Here is a 23208-nt window from a genome sequence, read left to right on the forward strand (position 1 = left end):
AAGCCTGAAACCTCTGGCTTTCTTGCTAACCTAGATCTGCCTTAGGCTATCGGAGACAAAAGAGGCCTTCTCCTCCAGCAAGCATCAAAGACCTAATAAAAAGCCAAGAATGAGTAGGCAGTCAGCTTCTGTGTCAAAAATGCAAAATAAAAATATAATATATGCAAATTTGAGGCATGCAAAAAAATCATGGAACATTGCTTGTGTGTACAGTTGTACTCATAAAACCTGTAATGCACTTTTTGAATTATTCAGCAAGAAGAGGCTGAAAAGCAGCAAAGAAGCTTATTATGTTTGCTTTGCTTCATAGACTATTAGGTGGACAAAAAGAAAAAGGAATTTAGTTACGCTTGCTTATCTCCTAACCTTATAAACTTGGGATTAACAGATCAAAGGAGGATTTGGTTCAGTTGATAGAAAATAGAGCTCTTTTATAGCTGTTTGGTCTCACTGTCCCTTATGATCAAATGAGCTTAAGCAATTGATAAAATAAATGGGGTTTTGAATTCATGTGTTTTAGTATATACATTTAATGTTTGTTGTATTCCATTGTACATTTGTACGCAAAATTAAATAACAAGCAAAAGAGGATTAAATATTGAACATGAGACTTTTTTGTATTCTGCACAGTTGGCCTAATAATGGGATCCAAAGTGCAAACATAAGGTACAGTATTGAGATAATTTTATTTGCCTGATGATTTTATGAGGCATGTGGGGCATCCCATATGCTGGGTTTATAAAAATATTTCTGATTCTTTATTCTCTGATCTTGTTATCAGCCTGAAAACTAACCAGCATCATATCCATCTCTTGGCACCGTAGCATGCTCAGATGTAGAAGTGGAAACACAGTCTCGGGTTTTGGAGGCTCGGGTTTCATGGAGGCTCCATGCAGCCCTGCCATACAGCGGCTGCCTGTCGGTCACCAACAGTCACAGGACGTGTTGATGCATGCTACCCTTCCCACATTTCCATATGCATCCAATTGCAATACACCAAAAAAGTCACCTTATGATGGCGAGGAAGATGCCAAAAGAAGATACTTCTGCTTTCGTTCTTTCATCAAGAGCTCTTATTTTGCAGTCATCTGTAGATGGCTACATTCCTGTGTCAGGATCTGGATGATTTAGAAGCAGTTTTACCTCCTAAAGGACTGCACATATTCATTGTGCAGCAAAATTAGTTTACACATACCTTTGAGACCTGAGGGGAACCCAYTTAGCTATGAACTACCAGAAGATATACATCATTTCCTTAAAGAAAATATCCCATCCACATGTAAAATTGTTTTTCAATGACAATAAGGTCCATGCACTTTCTAATTACCAAATATCTTCTTTCCTATAAAAATGTATTGATTGACTTGCCCTACTTCTTTTTTTTGTAATGGTTACTCACATGTTGAAAATGTGTGTTTTGACTGCAACTTTAGCAAAAAGTTAAAGCTCTATTACTGCAAATTGGCATATAGGATATTTCAATGCAGATTGCATTAACTATCCCCCTAGCTTGTTTAGTTAACGTAATAACTCATGGGACTTTCTAATTGCAAATTAAGGATTGTTAATAATAGTAAAACAGCTATAAAATATGGAATGTCAATGTATTATTTATTCCTCAAGCCTTCAGTATCATTTAGCATTTTTGGCTGTATCTACTGTGTAACACTTCTGTTCAGAGAAACCTTAACCAAGTCAGAACCATTTAAAAACTAGCATAGGAGGATCCTTCAGGAGATTTTCCAAGATGAAATTTATTCTGGCATAATGTTTCTTAAAAAGAGATTTACAAAAGTCATTTAATAACACATGTAAGGAAAAGTAGGTAGATGAAGCTCTTTTCACTTTGGAAAACGAGTATCAAGAACAGATAAAGCAAAATATCTGTGATTGACTCTGGTTAGTTGTTTGTGACTAACTCTTTAGAGCTGAGTTAGTAGCTGACCTAGATTCTGAGGTTTATCCTAGGATATTTCCAGTAACATCTAAATTATTCACTGAGAAATCTTCAAGAAAGTATGGACACAGTGTGCTAATAATCGGGCCAAAGACAGATGACTGAAATTAGAATGATATAACGTTACTGAGTTCACAGATACAGCTGGCAAGACCTCAGACACTGACACAGGAATGAAAACCTTCTAAGTCCTTAGCTGCAAATGAACCCTCATGCACCCCCCTTCTTTTCCCTGTGGCTTAGTTCAATGGTCTCAAAATCAAAGGAATAATTAAAAACTTTCGCAATACAAATCTGCCAGTGCTGGCAAACCCAAAATCTGTGGATCTGATCCAATCCACGTCAGACTTGCCTTGCCTGCAGTAGATTTTGATCTGCACAGATCAGTCTCAGTGTACATGCAATGCAATTTTGCACTGCACACTTGCCAGGATCATTTGTTTGGGATCTTCAGCTATCCACTAGCATGGACAACTAGAGGTCTGACAGATTGTTGCCCAAAATGATACAGCACTATCCTCTACTAAAAACAACTCTCACAGTCTGGCTGGAGAGCAGGGCATCTCTGGCAATGTCTTAACTATGTTTATTTTAACTTTTGTTTTTGCACAGTAAACAGTAAAAGAGTTTGCAGGGTAAACGGTAAAATCTGTTTCAATTTTGAAACAGAAGGAGAAGAAGAAAAAAGGGAGGGAAAGAGGGGCAAGGGGGAAAAAGTACAGAAATGCATGGAAAAATTCAATATCTAATATGTAAGTCTGAGTACCAGAAAGTCAAGAATGGTTTTCATAGCTGCAGAAGTATCTTAAACAGGAGGATAAAAGGTTATATCGTAAAACATTACAATTTCTTAAAAATTGTATCTTCCTTATCCATTTAGTTCTAATGTTACAAAGAACAAATAAACAATAAGAGTTGGCTACAGATTGTGTCATTTGATTCAAATGACAGAATATCATTTGCTTTTGTTGGAAATACAACAGACAACATCCAAGCAATACAATATTCTCTGGCTACAGCATAGAGCTATGTACAATTTTACTAAACAAATTAAATAGACATTGGGAGGAGGAAACACTATGTTAGTGTATTATATTACAAAGGTAAATGTTAACACTTGCAAATATGTTTGGCTTAAGAAGACATACCAAGCATATTGCAAAAATATCTTCAGGATAACTGGTCTCAAAAATTTTCTTGTAAAAAATTGGTATTTGGGATCTGAGACAAAAAATAAAAATGATTTCATTTTAGCAACATCACTGGCAATCCTTAACCATACAAAGACCAATTCGGATCAATTAGATTTCACTTTCTGAATGGCATTAAAAACATACAGCAGTTAAGGGTATAGTTAGTTTTTGCAGCACTTCATGATGTCTCTAGACTCAAGATAGGTTTATTTACCATCACAGGAACTTTTTTGTGTTCTTGAATTCAACTTATTATTATTTAATCCATTAAAAAACAAGCACTTGATAAGAAACAAATGCTGAAGAAGTAGAAGAAATGTAGACTCATGATTGTGACAATACCTTGTCTTTTTCATCATAATTCTGTGTTGTAACTGCAATGCTGTTGTAGCTGTGATATTCAAAAATATTAGCAAGGCAAGTTAATGAGAGGTAATACAGCTCACTAAAGTGATGGGGCAGGGGGGAGAAATTTAGGGACTTAAAAACCCCTCCTCAGGTGTTTTTTGTTGCACCACTAACAAAAGTGAATGATATTCTGTTGCCTGAGGGAAAGGGCACCAAACTCAAGCTAATCCATATCATTTCTTTGCTTTATGTAAGGTATACCTAAATGGATAAGGAAGATAAAGCGCCATGACAGCTAGCACAGTGAGCTGTCATACAAAGTTCATATTAATTTAAAATACCTATATAGATATATATATATATATAGTCACTGAGATTTTTAGTAATCTCTTTGAAAAACATCAATTCTTTTGAATAATGTAAACTTTGACCAGATCTCCTATTGTTTTTTGGATACACAGAAATCCTTCATAGGGTAGGTCCTACACTGTTGAAAAACTATTGGAAGAGCCATCTTCAATATACTGCACACTCTTGTAGGAGGAAGGATACACTGTGTAGTGGGTGGCACCACTGTTACCTGGTGGGGTTTGGTCTAGAAAAAAGATCCCATCAGTAAAACTGTTTTTTATCTGTTCTTGGTGAGAACTATCAGGCTTTCATTAAATGCCTATATCTTTACTATACAGCATTATGTGAAAACTCTCAATGGAATTCTTGTACTGTTCTGTCTTTCACCTGGTGGTGGCTATCCTCTAGGTCATTTAACACATAGACACTGCTATTGTTTTGCCTTCCCAACCAGAGCCGAGGAGCAGCTAGTGCAGAACCTCTCTTCCACTGTTAAGGGGCATCAGTGTTTGGCTCTGCCTCCATCACAGCGCCTGCTGCTCGGCTTTCTCTCGAAGCAGGGTGTAAGACTGGTAGTTGCCTAGAAGTCTCAGGTAGAAAGGTTTGGGGAGTTTTGTTAAATATGATCCAAACGCTGGAGACCTTTGTGATAAACGGTCCTGTTTTTACTTGTGGTATAGGGTCTTAAATTGAAAACATGTACACTTAGAAAGTGGCAAGTATTGCTGTTTTATAATTACATCATAATCCTGTAGGTATATTAAGATATTGCTCATACTACTTACTCTTCCTCAGAGTCCAATAGTTCTAGCAATGGTTTCTGCAAAGCAACATCTATCTCCCTCAGCAGAGAGGCTCTGTATTTTATACTGAGGCGGGTTCTTTACTAAGTGCATTACTCTTTGCCCCTGAAATCTCAACCTGCCTTAAGCCTAGGATCCTCACYTATGAGATCACTGCATCCCTGTGATGTAGGTATTATTATCACCATTTCACAGACAAGTAAGCTGATTCAAAGAAGCTATATGATGAATCCATGGACAATCAGAAAGAGTGGCTGAGGTAGAAAAACTTCCCTATTCACAAAGACACCCTTTTGATCCTATATAAACAAGGCTAATTTTAAATACTAGATCAAGCCATTTCCTGTATTTCTTTCTGTGGAGTCCATTAGCATATTGTACTCTAAAGTTCATCCAATACACACACTCATATACACAGTTATACTACATAAATATTTTCTGCAGTAAAGCTAACCTATTTGCTTGTTACTCCAGCACAACAGTTTTGTTCACTGAAGCATGCAGTATCAATATGCAACAATTTAAAACATTATAATCTAAAAAATTCGATTATATTTTGGTAAACACTCTTTGAATGATTATGCAACAGCTAATTGCCTCATAACAGAACTTATAAAATTTCACTGCAGTGAAACAACTGCAAACCTGTGGTGAAAAACAACAGCCATGTACATAGAATAAACGATATCTATTTTCTTAATATCTGGTTTTCACTCTAAAGTTATTGCCAAGAGCAGACACACACACCACACATTTTATATCCTACAGTTAAAGTTCTTAGAAGTATTATTAGTTGCTGGTTTTGGCAATGCAACAAAATATACCTCCAACATTCAGGTAACTGGATATGGTAATAGTCAAAGCAATTTGCTGAACACAGGCTTTTGTACTCAAAATATGTTACAGAACTCCACTGTATCACTAATAAATACTATAGCTAGAAGTCATTAAAGAAAGAAAGGGAGAGTACGGACATGTGTGAGAGTAAGTAAAAGAGAAAGAGAAACCTTGGTTTTATTTTTAAATGCTTCATAGGCAGGAAAAGCTTCACATTCAAGAGTTTCAATCCAATAATTTTGTATTAATTAAGAAGAAAAACCTGTTACTTGACTAAAGATTCTTTATAAAGACTCCTCTGTGAACTCCTTCAGGAAAGACTCTGAATATCATTCCCTTGTGAACAGTTTCACTCGCATACAATGTAAGGCAGGAAACAATAATAAGGAAGAAGGAAAATTGGGCAAGACCACTTTACTGCTTGTTACTAGAAGGTAGTGTAAAAGGATTGCAAGACTAAGGGGATCTTGAGAATTAAGTTATTTGAATGTATTCCCATAAAATTCCATGGCAGAAAGGACACTTGTGCAGGTGGCACTTGCTTGTTCTCTGCCTCTGCGGAACTTGGACTTTGCAAGATTCCTGCCAGGTCTGCTCTCACTGACTTCTCCTGCTTTTCCTTAAGGTGGTCACATCCTCACCTCAGACTGGATATATGCTCTGCCTTAGCAGCAGAGTGGTCTGGGTTCTCTCTCACTCTCTCTTTGGACAAACTCAGTCTTTCTTTGAAGGTGCACTACTTTCTGAATAAATTATTCACCTGAATTACCCACTGACAAAGGAGCCAAAATGATCTGTTTTCTACCCTCCAGAGAACACCAAGGTAATATGTGGTACAGGGACAAGAATAGCCCAGCATTGCAACTGCCGTTTCCTATAAGGGATAAGAAGAATGTTATTGGCAGTATACAAATGCAAGTGCCGACGATGCTGGCATTGACTAACAGAGGAGTTCCCTTTCTGATGGCTAAGATATTGGCAACATTAATGCCAGAAAATCTAGTAGGGCAGCAATGTTCTAAGAATAAATGGCATAAAAACAAAAAGATTCAGAGACAGCATTTGCAACTGAAGAATCATTTTGTACTGCTGATTAATAATTTGCCCATAAAAGCTTTGTCTATGACCAGATTCAGGCTCCTGCTACTGAGTCAGCATTGTTTCAACACAGCGCTCTTTTGCCACAGTGAGGATGCAACTTCTTGAGACTCAGCTCCACTACTTAACCAAAAACACCGACTGAAACAAATGCAGTGGAAGACCTGAGATGCTATAGCTGTATCTAGGGCTCTGCATGTAGATCAACTCAGCACTGCAGCACATCCATTTGACAGCTCACTCCACCTGACAAAACACTGGAGAAACAGCTCATAGAGTGCTGAGGCACATTGCTGTGGAAAGTTCTCCACAACAAGCTGCAATTTTAATCTGGACATTGAGATACACACTGTAAAAATATTATGCCATTTTGATGGATGGTAGAAGCCTGAGAAAAGGGAAGAGGGGATATCTGATCGTGTTTGATGAAGAAATTCATATTCTCCACAGTGTCACATGTTTGTAAACTTGTCAATCAGTGTTTCCATTATGGTCAACATTTCCAACAGGTAGTGGTAAAYGGAGGGAACAAGAAGTGTTGCCTCAGTAGGTAGAAAGAGCCAGAAAAGAGAGGGGGACTCTGTGAAGAGGCAGAAGTTTGCCCAAGAATTGAAGGCATCAACACTGTGTAGCAATACTATATTTGAGAACTTCTGTAGCCCAGCCCAGCCCTACTTCCCCTCTCCCTGCTGCATGATCACTGCTTTGTGGGTAAGGGAAGAACTTTTAATGAAGTGGGCATGCAGCAGATAGGAATACCATGACTGAAAGTTAGCTATCACCACTGCCTTATCAACCCAAAGGTTACTGTGAAGTCTAGCTTCTCCTCAGTTCTATTGACTATTTTCAAAAATGACTTGGAAGATGGGGGGGGGGGGGGAACAAAAACACACAAACAAAAATTACAGAAAACACCAAGCCAGGCAGTTTAGTGAACACTTTATAAAGGAGGGCTAGAATTCACATTGATAAAGTGAAAGCCTGAAAAATCAGCAACCTGAAATTCAACAGAGACAACATCAATGTATATAAGGAAGAGAATGACTAGATAGAAAATAGCTAGAAGGTAGTACAGGAGAATACAACCCAAGTAACAGCTGATTACTAGCTGAATACAATGTACTGCAAAAAAACTAAATTCTTTTGCTTCCCACTTCAAGCAGTCAGATCCTTTTTTAATTTTGCTGAAATAGCTGAATTTACACAAGAATGTACTGAATTTGAAAAAAAACAAGAATATTTACACATTACCTACAAACACATTAAAACAGAAGCTAACAGACAAATACTGAGGCATGTTCCTGCRGAAGTCCTAGTCAGCCATATACAGAGGGTTCAGCTGAGAAATTGGAGGGAGCGGCTGTCAAGAAGAGGAGCTAAAAGAAGTCTCTACATGCATGAGCACCCATTCAGTTCATTGATGAGCCCCCAGCTAGTACATGCATGAGTGCCCAATTTATTTATGCATGAGCATCTAATTAGTTCACACATGACTGCCCACTTAATTTGCGCATGAGATCCCAACCTGCACACACATGAGCGCCCAGTTAATATGTGCACAAGCACCCAGTTAGCTCACACATGAGCACTGTGTTGGGTATAAATTGCAGGGTGTAGGTTAGCAGGGGGATGCAGTGGTGACTTGTGTTGGAGAAGCCTGTGAATGGCCAAGTACCAGTCACAGCAGTTCCAGCCACCTCTGAATCAAATGGAAACCTATCACACGCTCATACTGCAGCCAGAGGAGCACACGGTGCCTCTTCTCAAACTTATTTAAGAAAGACTGGCAGCCACAAGGAAAGAGAGAGACATCTGAAGATACACGTAGGGAGATGCTTGAGGAGATACTTGGAGGGAGAGACTGCTAAGGAGATATGCAGCTGGAGATGCACTCTTGGAAGGAGGTGCTCTGACAAAGCGGTACACTTCTGAGGGGACTGCGGCCTGAGAGTGACCCATGCTGGAGCAGGGACATCCCCGAGGGACTATGGCCCATTGGCGACCCAGGCCAGAGCAAGGTCACTGAGAAGCATGGAGGAACAGAGGAAAACCAGTAAGAAGCATGAAGAGCAGCAGACAAAGAATGTTATGCACACGCACCCAACCTCCTGYGTCACCTGTCACCTCACTGAAGGAAATGGAACAGACTAAGTATAACCTGTAGTAAAAATATGGGAAGTTGAGACTAGGAGTGGGGAGGATAGGCATTTGGCTTAATTTGAGCCTTGGGAAGGGGAAGAAAGCTGTTTAGTAAAGTGTTAGTTTAATTGTTTATGTTTTCATTTTCTCAATACCCAAATCAGTGTTAACTGGCAGTAATTTAAATTACATAAAAATTCCCTGAGTCAAGACTTGTTTTGCCCACGACATTCTGGCACCTCCAACGTTATTCATTTCTATTGCAACTACACTGGGCGTGGGAGGCATTACCCAACGGAAAATGGAGAGCAAGGGCTAGCAACACACGCTGACTTGACTGATAGCCCCCTAGGGTCGAGAATAGCCACTACACTGGTATGTCAGAGGAGCAAATCTTTACCCAAATTCTTTGCATTCTCATTGGCAAGAATTCCCAGCCACAGAAACAGTTTATTCATAGAGGAGACTGCAGTTCTCCTGACTCTTGAACTAAAACAGCAAAATAACAGTGAGACAGAGAGAAAGACTTCTGCTTTCCAATTGCCATGGGGCAGGAAATGTTTTTTGACCTTTGCTCCAGGGCTGACAGTTCTGTTTTGGGAAATTTGATCCTTTTGCCCATTCGTTTCTTCCAAGAAATAGCAGCTGGGATGACATACCACAGTAACTTTCACAACCACTCAACATAGATGCCCAGCTGGGACAGGCAGAGTCCAGCTCCCAGTGGGAAGAGGGGCTTGGAAAGCTTATCTATAGGTATTATCTATAGGTAACCATTTTGAGGTGTAGTTTTGAACTCTGCTATACTCCGTACCATCTCCAGTTGGGAATCTTGGGCAGGGAGGCAAATGGATCTGACAAAAGTAGACAAAGAACAGACTCCTGAACTGAAGAGCATCCTGAAACCAAGCATTTAAGACTTGAGGCAAACCTCTTCACAGAGGTGAAGCCCAAGAAGAAACGAGGAGTAATTCTTAGTCAAAAAATAAATATTACAGGGTCCTAACAGTGAGTCAGAAAAAGCTCCATACTAGGTTTTCAGTAATGATATACATGGACTGTGCTTCACAATTGATTTTTTTTTTCCTGAGCATTAGACTTGCCACGTATTATGAGAACTATGCACCTGCGAATTCCAGTGAAAATGTACCATCTATTAAGCATTCACTTCAGATAGCACACACATTTTAAAATGGCCAACTGGAAAATAACCTAACTGCTTTTTACAGGCCTTTTACAGGCTTCTTTCTGCCTCTGAAGTTCAGATAAAAACCTAAGCTAGCAAAGTCTCACAATAATCATTATTCCTGCTATTTATTTACAATTTTGAAAACCTAACTCATGTAGTTAAGATGCTGATAACATAATTACTAGCAAAAAGAAAGCTTCTCAATTAAAGTTAGTATATTACAGATCTCAAGGGTGCTTTTACAGAAAACAAAGATGCTTTTGCTTAACAGCTGGCCATGAAAGAAGCTTTTCCCAGGCAATTTTGGGAAACCTAAGATAACCTTTGTTAAAAAGTGTAATGTTCGGTCAAGTTTCAAGTAGACATTCTCTTTGTCTGCCTAAGGAGAGAAGACTGTAATGCTGCCTAATGCAGGGAAAAACAGCTTTACAGCCAAATAATATATACCAAATATAGCCACAAATATACTAAACCACAAATATACTAAAATTAAAACATTGGTCATTACTGGTGGACATCAGATCTTGTAACCATCCTCACTGATAAATGTTGTCTATGCTAAAATACCAGAGATAAGATCCCGAATACTCAGTGAGACCTCTGTGATTAAAAAAAAAAAAAAAAAAAAAAAAAAAAAAAAGAAGAAGAAGAAGAAGAATCAGAGGCTCAATTTAACGCATTAGCATGTTTAGTTTTGGTCCCCCTTCAGGAAAGAGAGAAAAGCTGCAGATCCTCAAAAGCTTTTTGCTGAAATCAATTCTTGATAAACAAGGCTGTGTAATACTGATTGATTTTATCCTCCAGAATAATATTTTTATACAGAATATTTAATCGGAAAAATTAAATTAGGGGAAATAAAGGGAAAAATTAGTTTAGATAATCAGAATTCTTGCATGCAAGAATTATTTCTGCACTCCATACAACTTTCTAGCCCCAATCAAACTAGCTATGCAGCTATTAGATATTGAAAAAATAAATAAATGAAAAAGAAATTTTAAAACTATATATGKCTAAAATAGGGGAAAATGTTCTCTCTGCTTTAGCACAGCAAAAATATTTGCCTTCTGGCAGAGAAGCTTAGAAAATTTGAACCTAAAAGGTGTACATTCCAGACAAATTAGTAATAGGTTTCAAAATGGAAATCTAAAAAATTTGCCGATGTGCCATTCAAAACTATAGCCACCAACAACCCACTTTATTTCAGTTCTTTTACTTCACCCCTTTTACTTTTGTTTTCAAGACTAGGCCCAGTTTGTGCTCTCTGATAGACAACTGCAGTGTCTTGCACAGTATTTGGCTTTATGCAGCCAAACAACATTCACACACCACATACTCACAAGCTGTATTGAGAGCTATGGAGCGCTGTTCCATCTTGTAAATTATATTCTCCTATTTTCTTCTTTATGCGTTATTATTACTAACCAGACTAGTATTGTGAAAGGAAGCAAATCTAAACTAGATAAATATAAATAAAAATATATAAATACAATTTTTGAAGCTATCAGATTCTTGACCAGAAATATTCTTGAATGTTTCAGAAAGAATGATTTTCCTACCACCTTTAATTTTACAATAGATTGTACTAAAATGTGCAAATATTGGCTGACATCTGGCTCCTTCCCCAAGTACAAGTCTGTGACTATGTGCATTCCTTACAAAAGCTTTGATTTAAGAACTGTACCTCATTGCTAGTCCATTCAAGCAGTCTCTGCACTGCTAAAGCTTTTTTACATCTAAAAATGTAATACTCCAAATCAATTATTTTTGGTTTAATTATATTCAAATACTTCTGCATATCCATTGAAAACAATATGTTTGAAATCCCCAACTCCATGGGGTCCCCACTCATCCGAGTTCTTGAGAAAAAGCAGTCAATAAATATGTACAAGATGCTACCACAGCATATGCTCAACAAAAGATTAAACACAGCCATTAGAATTTCTAAAGAGACCCAGCCCACTGGCACCAGGCACGACGTGTCGGAGGAAAGCTGCGATGCAGAGGAAGCCCGCTAGCCAAGAGCAACAGTGCATGTAATCTGAGGGAGACAACAAATAAAGCCAGATGAAATTTCTCACTTGAAATATTTGTTGTGAAAAATATCCTTTTAAGTGACAGTTAACCATTTTCAAATTTGAGTCAGTTCAGTTGAGAATCATCCCAAAAATAATGTTTAAAAAGRGAGCATGTAAATTCACTTTAACTATCAATTGAAAACATTTTAACATTAGAATGCTTAAAGATGTTGACAGTAAACCTTCCTTTTTGGGGGCTCAGCAAATGTTTCTTTCATTATAAATTTTTTTCCTAGTATTGCATAATTTCTAGCCAGTCAGAAAGTAAAATAAAAATCTGTAAATGACTGTATCTACTGATAAAAGCAAATTATGCATCTGAAGATTTCATTCAGCAACCGCATTCAAGTATGTGCTTATGTCTTACTGAAGATAAGTTGATAGCTTTCCATATGAGCAGCCCTTTCCAAAGCATATTAAGCTTCTAAGTATTTTTCCCTCAGATTTTCATAAGGACGCCGTCAAACCGTCTTTCCAACTTCCATTAATTTCAATACAATTCCATATGAATGAGGCATCTAACTATCTTAACTACCTGGTCTGCTCAATTGTTTCTGAAATTCCACTAGTCTTCTAATTACATCCTTAAACACCTCAATACTTTTGAAAATACAGCCCTTAATGTCTTTATAGATAGGCTTTTTGCCTACCTGATGTCCTCCTCCGTATCTTCTATAAAAGTGAAATAATAAACGATCCCCAAACCCAGGTAACTATTCAGACAAAGATGATTTAATACAGCATTAAACATGTAGCATCAAACTCAGATCTAACATACTAACTTCACTGACTTTCAGTAATTCGCAGAAATAAATCCATTTGCTCCATAACCAAGCAGCTTCAGCAACTTTTCATTTTTCTACTCAGGATCCATTCTGTGCAAGACGGTGTCAGGAGCGGCCTGCCTGCCATCTACATAAGGATTCACTCTCACAGCCAAAAATAATGGCTGGCATGTTCAAAATAATCTAGAGTAGTTGAGCACAGCCTAAGGCAGTTCTCAATTTTACTGTGATTTCAGCACTTAAGTCCTTTGGATTTCCTTGAAATGCCTGATTCACTGATCACAAATTCACTGATGCTCCAAATGAAGAAAATTGCATCCTGATTGAATAAATGAACCTGGACCATGAACACCTCGACCAGGAAGCTCCGTACCCTTCTGTGGTGGTTTGTTATTTTATACAAACTCCAGTTTGACAAGCTCTTCTGAATAAAATGTCATACAACTTAGTACACTCCTATTCGGTTGTTGTCCCATAAATACTGATGCTGAAATCTGAAAGGGAATTATTGCAAAACCAGCAATTGCAAAAAAGGTAATAATTATTTATTAAGAATTAAGCAAAGTGTACTCAAGAGGAATTGAACTGGCTAATTGCATTGAAACAATGCAGAATTTTAAATTCGTGTAGTGAACCTCTGTTTATACCACAGGAGAATTCTTTTACATCACAATCTACCATCAAATATATATAGTACTAGAAGAACAAGATGTAAGCCTGTAATTAAAATTTTCATATATTAGAATCTAGACTGAGAAGAAAATGAAAACAAACCCTATAGAGAAAAAATTGTTTTATCTATGGCTTAGAAAATTTTGGAAACCACCCACAAACACGACACTTATAAAACAAAAACAAAATGACCATTACAACTTATTTATTTTATAAAGATATTTGCAATCATTGCATCTGGATACATGCACACTCATAAAAAGCAGCAGCTGTGGCCCATGGCCAGCGAGTTGATATTTTAAAATCTTCCAGACCCCTTGACAATCAGGGGGCTCCACCCCACGTTTTTAGTGGTACTACTTTAATTGCTGCAACTGGAAATGGTTTTGTTTTCCAGTACATAGAATTAGAAAATAAATTCTATTGCTGATTCTGGAAAACTGTCAAATATTTACGTAAAGAACCATTCAAAGCAAATAGTAAATTAGTCTGTGATTTATGCTTGACATAGTAAAATGATCAAAGACAGATACACATTCTGAAATGTGCAGGGAACCATAAAATGTACTAGACACTGCTAATATATGAAATTATCAAAGACCTCCCAAATGACTTAAGTTAATTCAAGCCCCTTGTTCACAATTAGTCTGTTATCATGAAATCTGCCATTTGGTTCCCTATCACATCTATGCAGAGAAAGTAGCACACACTGGAAAATAGTTAGATTACTAAATCCTTACATCTTTCCTCTCATTTGGAAAGAAAAAAAAAAAAGGATCTGTTTAAAGAAATATATTTTCTTTCATGTGAACTTGATGCTGTCTAATCTAATTCTTGATGTTTCTTCCATTGAACGGTTAGGTGTCCTTTGAGGAAGAAAAACAGCTGCTGTTTTGATAACAAACAAAAAAATAGTTGCATCTCTGCTTTCAAAGAGACAAGTTGTTTTTATTTCCTCTGAAGAAGCTCATTACAATATGACGGACAAAATGTCAGAAATAATTAAGTGCAAAAGGTGAAAAAATATATATATTTTTTATTTATTTAGGGAGAGAAAGAGATCAACCACTGGAAACAATGCTATGTTTCTGCAGGCCCTTCCTTCCCTTCCCCCAGATTCTTGGTCACTTGACATGAATTTATTACAAAATAAATTAGAAGCAAAAGAAAACTAAGGAGTTTTATAACGTATACAAAAGTGTCATTAAGGTGCTTTTTCTTAGTGAAAAGAAAGTTAAAAGAACTTGCTGTTAGAATAGAGACTGTTGCAAGACAGTGTACGCGCACACACACGCTGCTTGCACTTCAGAGAAGGAGCAAAGCTCTCTGTGAAGCTCAAAAGGCTCTGGACTTTTCTCATTTCATATTGAGGAGGTCGTGCCTCCCCCCACCCCAGGGTCAGTGTTGTAAACGTCAGCCCATCAAGATAAGAACGCTGAGGCAGATGATATTAATTACCTGTCCTTTCAAGTCATCCCTGTCTCACATCTGGTTTCCTCTGTGCAGCATTCAGCAAGGCCAATAAAAGCAGGGAGGGGGCCAGGAACGAGAAGCCACTTCAGCAGCTTGCTCCTTCCCCGCGTTGCTAATGGCACACCACCACTTCATTCGGTGCACGCACACACACATGGTACCGTAAATAATTTTTAGTGCAAAACAGTTAGTGGGAGTCCTGCAGACCAAAGTCTGCCTGAAAATTGTGGGATTAGCCTTAGCCATACCACTGTATTGGTTGAAATTAATTCCATATCTTTTACTACTTTTCATAAAATTTGTTGGCAGAAATTGGACTTTTTCAGGTATATGGTGTTTCCCAAAGCCTGGTTCTGAGACTTTTAAATAGATCAAATATTGGAGCTGCAGTAATTCAACATTCTTAATAGATCTCACTGTTCAGACATCTTCCCTTGCTTGGTTTTCATTTCAATATACAACATGTCCCTCGGACCAGGCACATCACCATTCTTTTTTTTTTTCCCCCTCAAGTCAAAATAGATAATAAAATGATCATTTTAGCTAAACTGTATATGCTCAGTTTCACCTTTTCTCAAATTGTGTCTCAGGCATTTTTGCTGCTTTCTACATAAACTAAACCGTTAATGTATTTGTTTTGAACAGCAATGCAGTCAGGTCAAAATTTTCTTTTGAGTTGTTTCTTATGAACATCACAAAGAGTTAAGAATCCTAGGGTAATCTACGAGATACATACTTCTGTTTTAAATTACTGTACTGGAAGGTATTTTCAAATTTTCCAAAGTTCTTTGAAAAATCTCAAGAATTATATGGCATATGCACTCCTAAGATTGTTGGGCAATACTGAGAAAAAACAAAATAAAACAAAACCACACTTAAAATAGACTCTCTGGTTAGGAATCAGGTATGGCTGGAAATAGTACGAGTAGGGAGAAGTAGGAACAAGAATAAGAAATGTTAATTCACCTCTGCTGGAGCTTATTAAAAAGCTAAGCATTGCCTTTTGTTTAATCTAAAATATTCAAATTTTATTGAAATTTTTGTTTGAATTTCTAAGTCAAAGCCGTGTTTTTTTCTTAAACCAAATGTTTTTATCAAACAAGCAGGTGACCTCTGTATGAAAAGTGCCCATGAAATGCAAATTTCATACCATGTCTTCAAGGTTTCACTGTGGGAACATTGTGTTTCTTTTGTAAGGAAGATTTCTGAGAGAATAGGACAGATAACTCTACACTGCTTATGCCTGTCTTGTCACTCTGACACTTCTTGCTCAAATATATATAGAAATTAAGTCAATTTTACACATCTGTAAATTTTATATCTGTGATTTTAAACACACCCAGAATCTAAAGTCAATGGCTTCAAGTCATCCAATCACAAGCAATGAAACAAAAAGTATAGTTTTCATTTCTTTGCAACTTTATCTCTGTCAAGTTCTTATTGACATCCCCATTGCCATCAAATTTACACAGCACATTCAGTTTTAGTAAGAGGAGGAAACTCATCTCCTCTGTAAACTCTTTCTATCGTGATGTCCCGTTTGGTGGCCATCCCTCACTACCTGGCCACAAAACCGTCGCGTCAGCGCAGGACCCGACTTTCATGTCAGGTCTCTGTCAGCATGCCAACAGACTGCTTACTTCCAGGAATGGAAAGGAAGAAGAGAATTCCAGACCTGAGTCCGATTTATTTGCTTGCCTTCCCATCCTGGAAGAAAAGCTCCTCTAAGGAGTAACGGTACCAAAAGCGTTGCCCAGCTTTTCCCACAGTATCTGTGAGAAAAGACGTTTCCATTTGCTCCAACTCCATCTTTCACTTCCCCACTGCTGCTCCCTGTACGACCTCAAAAGCAGAGCTGTTAGCTGCCTCCTGAAGCCATTTGCATCAGCAAAGTCTTAGAAGAGGCTCCACAGTTTGGGGATGGATGGGAGTGCTCTTAGCCATGGAGGTGAAATCCACATCTGTCTGTGGCTAGCACAACCGGTGAGTCAGTAAGTTTCTAGGCAAAGCCCAGGTTCAAAACAGGATTAGCATGCAACAAAAATACAACCTGTGTTCTTTACTTCATCATTGTGAGCATGCAGAAAGGAATCAGAAGGAATTTACAAACTTCAGCCCTAAGATTCTTTATGTATTAAGCAAGACGGGGGACACAAATAGAAAGCATGAAGCATCCTGAGCTGTTATGATGATGTAAAGAATAGTCTTCTGAAGCATCTTCTGAACCATTCAATCACTTACCAATAGCTTCCAAAGAGAAATCTTTTGCAGATATTTCACTTCYTTGATCTGCTGAAGAATCGTGCCTGATTAACAGGAATGAATAGCACAGGGACCCCACACTGTGGGTGGAAGAAGTCACGATGCTCTATAGACAGAATAGAGAACTTGGAAGGCTTCTCAGAAGAAACAGGCTGAGTGGGATCAAAGGTACAGCTACCCCTGCAACCATGACCACTGGCAGGTCTAAACCTGGTTAGCTGGTGGCAGTCCCTGTGTGCAGGCCCAGGCACGTTCYGGTGTGCCGCAGTGCTGGCCTGGTGCTTACAGATATACTTTCCATATTTACAGCGGAAGGGAGATCAGACTCAGAGGGTTATAAAGTTCTGGTGGGTGCTGACCCCGTTGTCCCTAATTTAAAAGCCACCACTGCATAAACCTAATTGTAACTCCACCCCTAGATTATGACTTACACTATGGGATACTCCAGTGCCTCAGGCTAAAGGACAGCTCGTGAGAGAATTCCAGTAGCCACTCTTGCTTTACTTTGGCAGCCCCTCCTGAGACCCACTTAAATACAAATCTCAGCTTTTCTTTCCCAGATCCCAACCGTAACTTTGCTCCTGGGATAAGTCTTATGTATCGGGATACTCTGATACCCCAGGCTAAGGACTGGCCAGGTGTGATTTCTAGTAACAGCCCTCATTTGACATTGGCAGCCCCTCTCGTGTCTCGGCTTTCTCTCTCAGAGCCATAGCCTTAGTGGCAGCTCTTGCATTGCTTACAAGGTGGGACATGCCACCAGCAGGCACAAGGCACCTCCTCTTCCATGTGCTGAGGGCTGGGTCTGGTGTTGGCACGTGCACCACTGTTGTCAGTGGTTAGCGCAAGAAGAAAGTAACTCAGAGAGACTTTACTGAGGTGACCCCCAATATAGTCCTGATGTGAAAGGACCCCACAGTCCCCAGTGGACAAGCAACTCCTGACCATGACACACACATTTTCTTCTAACCAAGCAAACAAATTAAACAAACAGGGAGCTAATTGCCCCTCGTTCTCTCAGAGAGGAGGAGGACTATACAGAAAACTTCTGGAGGGTGCATCATGGGAAGAATACTGACCTCCCATAAGTATCCCTTCACTAGACATATCTGGTGGATCTGATGGAAAAGCATTAAAAAYAGTGACTGCTCAGGGAGGACAGTAGAAGTGGACGCCTCCCAGTGCAAATGGAAAGTTGCTGGCAAGGCACAGAGGAGCTGAATTATCCTGTTCTCGCACAGGATCAGGATGTGAAAGGTTGGATCTGTCCCAGCTGCAACCCTCCACACCGTTTTCTCCCTTTTTCTTCTCTTAATGCACACGCTCTAAAGAACAGGCATAGATAGAGCAGGAAAAATCTTAACCTGGTAACAGAAATACATGTTATGTGCCAATTTCTCTGATGATTTTTCAAACAGAAAGCCGAATACTTGCCCTGGACCTCTGTTACATTCCTGATTTCAGGTCAGCCAAGTGCAAAATATAATTTAGTGATGAAATGACACTGCAGTATGGAACTGTGCAGCAGTTATGAACTCATCAGCTTTWAACTCAAATATGCTTCAAATTATGCAAGCACGCTAGGCTATTCAGTTGGTAATCATTAGGAAATAGATCCTTTATACCCTAAACCAGGAACTGTGGGTTTTAGTCTCTATCCTACTCAAAATATCTCTTCAAGCCTATATGAAGCCTGGCTTTTCTAGACAAAGTAGAAATCCTCATCAGACTTCTCTATCTAGGAATGATTTTCTATGTCTTTTTGTCTCTTTTCTCTCTGTTTAATATCACTAAGATTTGTACTGAGTTTCAGTTCCCAAATATTCCTAGAATCATTAGACCCCTTCCACAGCATGGAAACCAGAAACTAGTTTGATTTTCATATTTTATTTATTCAGTCCCAGGACTGAAAACTCCATACCCAATGTCCTTTACCTCCTTCCTGTTCCATCAATAAGCACTATACCTTATTTCCATTCCTTAAACTATCCTGTCTCTACTTTTTTTTTTTGGCTTTCAAAGTCTCAAACTGCTACTCTATGTAACATGTTTCCTGCAGAAGTCCTATTAATTTTGCAACACCAGAACCATTTTCATATATATTGTACAATTAAATATAAGGGTCATTTAGCTGTATCATTTGTGCATATAAATCTAATGCTAAAGAGTGGTATGCCTGTACTAAAGGAACAATATATACACAAGCTTTTATTTACTAAATAAAAGGATTTACAATTCCTCTGAACTCTTCTTTCACTTGTGCTGCCAAAGACAGACCAGATAAATACTGTAGTGTGATCTGTTTATTATTTTAATTATAGTCATTATCTACTTAAAACACTATATGATAGTCAATCAAAATCAGATACTCAGATACACAAACAATGTTAATTTTGGAATTGTTTAAATTCAGTCATTTCATGCATATCAACTTTCATACTATATTTAATCACATGCTCACATTTATGCTTTTTCCACGAGATCCCTGCCTCATTTAATGGACAACATTATTTTATTACAACCTATTTTATGTTGTGGTTTTTTTATTGCTTAATGTGTGGCAACAAGCTTATTTCCTGTGTCATTCCTGAACTGCTGTGTTTCTCTCTAGTGTATGATTTAAAAAAAAACTAAGTTAAYCTTCAGAGAACTTTCCATGATGTTATGGGGAAAATTATGCTGTCAGTCACACCTGCACCAGATAATTGATCCCAGCAATAAAAAGAATAATTTCATTTCCATTAGTGCAACACAATCATACAGAACAGCAGAGTATATGAGGTTATATGGAATACATATTTTCAGCGAGACAGCCTGCAGTAACAGAACGTCAGCCACCCGCTAGCAGCGCTTGCATTTAACAGTGCAACGCTATTAACTACAGAGTAAGTAGAACAGACTTAACCTATGTTAAACTTCACACTATTTCATTCAGAYTGGTTCTGGGGCCTGCACTGGCCCATTTAGAAGTAGCACAGGTATCTTTATGCACATGGCACTCTGTATAGTCGACCCGCCCTTTGATCCACCTCTGCCAAAAAATCTCCAAAGCAGCCTTTGGCAAGATAATGATGTTGTTGTTCTTCTCCTGTCAGTAAACCTGRGACAATAATATTTATCTCCCTCTAGCATTTAAGAATGTGATGCAAGAATTAACTGGTTTGCAAAATATTTTGAACATGCAAGTATGAAAAAAACAGATCTAGGCTATCTTGTAAAAAGCATCTGCAATTACACTTGTACGTCCCTGATCTCGGCTAGTTAAGGAAGAGAAATATTCAGGCCACAGATTGGGAATGTTCCAAAGACTCCAATTTAACACTGCGATGACTTAACTGGAAGCCACAACTAAACCAGCCAGCAGCATGACTGCAGTTTATGCTTGTCCTGATCTCTCAGGACGTATGCAATAATTAAACAAACAAATCCTTAGGAAGTAACAGCATAAAATGATAACTAGTCTGGCAATTCTTAGCTTGTGCCTGGATTCAAAGACTCAGCATATAGCAAAAGCTGGATGTAACATTCAATTATACAGCACATGTGGTAAGGAGGTACTAGAGTAACGATATATCATCCTTGAACAATAAACTTCTTATTGTTCTACCACATATATGTATTGCCTTCGGGTGTTCGAGCAGATAAGAGTATGCAATAGTTACCTTTCTCTTTTCTGAACGTATGCAGAAATTATAACTAAATTTTCTAATCATGAAAGGAACTATCACACAATCATTACAACCAAATTTACTATATTTCAGTCAAAGCCCTTTCAAAACACCTTCCTTATTAGTTATGTCTCCTTTCAGGATATTAAAGGCCTGACTCCCTCCAAGACAGTATGCCCAGCTGCAGCCCAGAGAAGTACTGCCTGGATAACTACTGTATATGGACAGTAGACACGAGCCCTTGACTTTCACTGCTTCAGCTTCTTTGGATGCACCAAAAGAATACAAGTTTCCTATACACTGGTGTGCAAGAAAAACAATTACTAAAACATTTTCTCCAAGCAATAAGTGCATGATGTCTCCTTATAGAAGTATTTAAAAGAGAAACCAGTTTACACAGTAAATGAGATGAACAACCTTGCATTACAATATCAGGCCTTAAATCATTAAATATTCTCAGTATAAAAATGATTATAACAAAATCTTAGAAGGATGACAATTAGCTGCGTCACTATGAACATCAACTTATCTATGTTCTCCACTCGCTCAACCAGCACAGAAATCCATTTTTAACAGACTGCATACCCAGACAGATGAAACCATTTCATTTTTAGTTTGACTAAACCCTGGTTTTGAAGTTCCAGATCTGAATTCAGCATATTTGTTAAGTAAATACTTTGAAGATTATTGTTTAGAATTATTAAGCTAAACTCAAAAATCTGAAACAAGCAAGTTTAGGAACCAGCATTTTTGGTTTTGACAAATTAAAAGAAAAAAGAAAAAAAAAACAAAAAACAGTGAGAGAGGAATTCAGCTGATGCCAAGTCATACTTTCATGAGAAAATAAGGAGGCATGAAAGTTAAAGCAATGGATTAACATTTAAGGAATATGTTTCTCTCCAGGATGCTGCTCACATATGCTGGACTCCTTGTGTTTATAATGATAGATGCAGGTTAGCCCTTTACCTACAGCAAATCATCCAGTGAAAGATGGCATTGCATTTGTAGTATGCCTTTAAATGTCTAGATAGCAAATGTCAAAACTATTTGATCTGATTTTATAAAATGAACTTTCAAGACTTTGAAAGATAGTTTACACTTTGAAAAGAGATTAAAAACTTCTGTGTTGATCTCAAATAATAGACAGAAAACATTCACATGCTTTAGGGAAAAGGAGCTGCAGCGCACTATGAACACATGAAACCAAACAGGCAGTCTAATGTTTTCTGGGTATGTTTTCCAAAACCTATTTGAGACAGACATGACAACTTAAGTCCCACTTAACTTCTCCTGCTTAGCGACAAGAGATGTTTGATAATGCATGGACATTTAACAGTAAGAACCATGCTTGTAGACTGCCACAGAAATGAAGGAGGTATAAAAAGCTCTAAATGTCTGCATATTCTCTTACAAAAAGAAGTAACACTATCAAATTGCTTAAATGATTAAGGGTCCTAAGCATAACTTTTAAATGATGTAGCCTGAGCTTTCAGTGCAACTTCAGCACTTATATGCATAAATCTTCTCTGAAAACATTTAATTCATATTTATTATTCCACCAAATATCACAGTCTGTCTTTTAGCCCACCACACTGGAATCCTCACTGAAAGAGGATTCTTCGAAGAAAGGTACTACCTGTGACGGACTACTGCCGGTCATACTGCAAAGCACTACCTTTGAGAGCGGAAGTAGTAATAGGATGCCAGCAATAGGAACTAGCACTAGTAACAAGCTTAGGTGTGCAAGCACTTAATGAAAGAAGTAATTTTGGAATTTTCATTATTTTCCAGATCAGTTGTTTTCAGTCACTAAGGTGCCAAAACGTGCAACTTTCAACCTTGTCAAATAATTGCATCTCACCTGTAAGCAGCAGTACAACTTCCAGCTCTCCAGTTCACTACCACCAGCTACTCATCTTGAGAAACAACTTCAAACTTAATTTAAAAAGGTGAAAGTACAGAAGGGAGAGCCTGCAGCCACTCTTGCATGCTAAGGCCCATTTTTACTTGCTCTGAATGTTCAATAATATTAATAAGCTGAGCTAGAAGGGCAATGCTGGTGCCTTTCGAGGCCTTTGCTGTTGGTACCCACAGGCAGAGTGGCCCTGAACAAGACTGCTCACAGCATCGTGTAAGTGCTGGCTTTGAAATGGAGAGTAAGTAGTCATGCTACTGAACAGTGCTGAAGGACAAGACATACATACCCTTGCCATTTTGTTTAAAATGACAGTAAAGATAGTAAAAGCCAAATGATTTGTCTGAGCAACTTTTCTTAGCAAATTGATGCAAGAAATGGAGTTTTGCCTGAAAGTATCACACATGGACTGAACACATACCAAATATCAGGGGAAAAAGTGA

Source organism: Apteryx rowi, unplaced genomic scaffold (assembly GCF_003343035.1).
Source record: "Apteryx rowi isolate R43461 unplaced genomic scaffold, aptRow1 scaffold_28, whole genome shotgun sequence".
Classification (NCBI taxonomy): domain Eukaryota; kingdom Metazoa; phylum Chordata; class Aves; order Apterygiformes; family Apterygidae; genus Apteryx; species Apteryx rowi.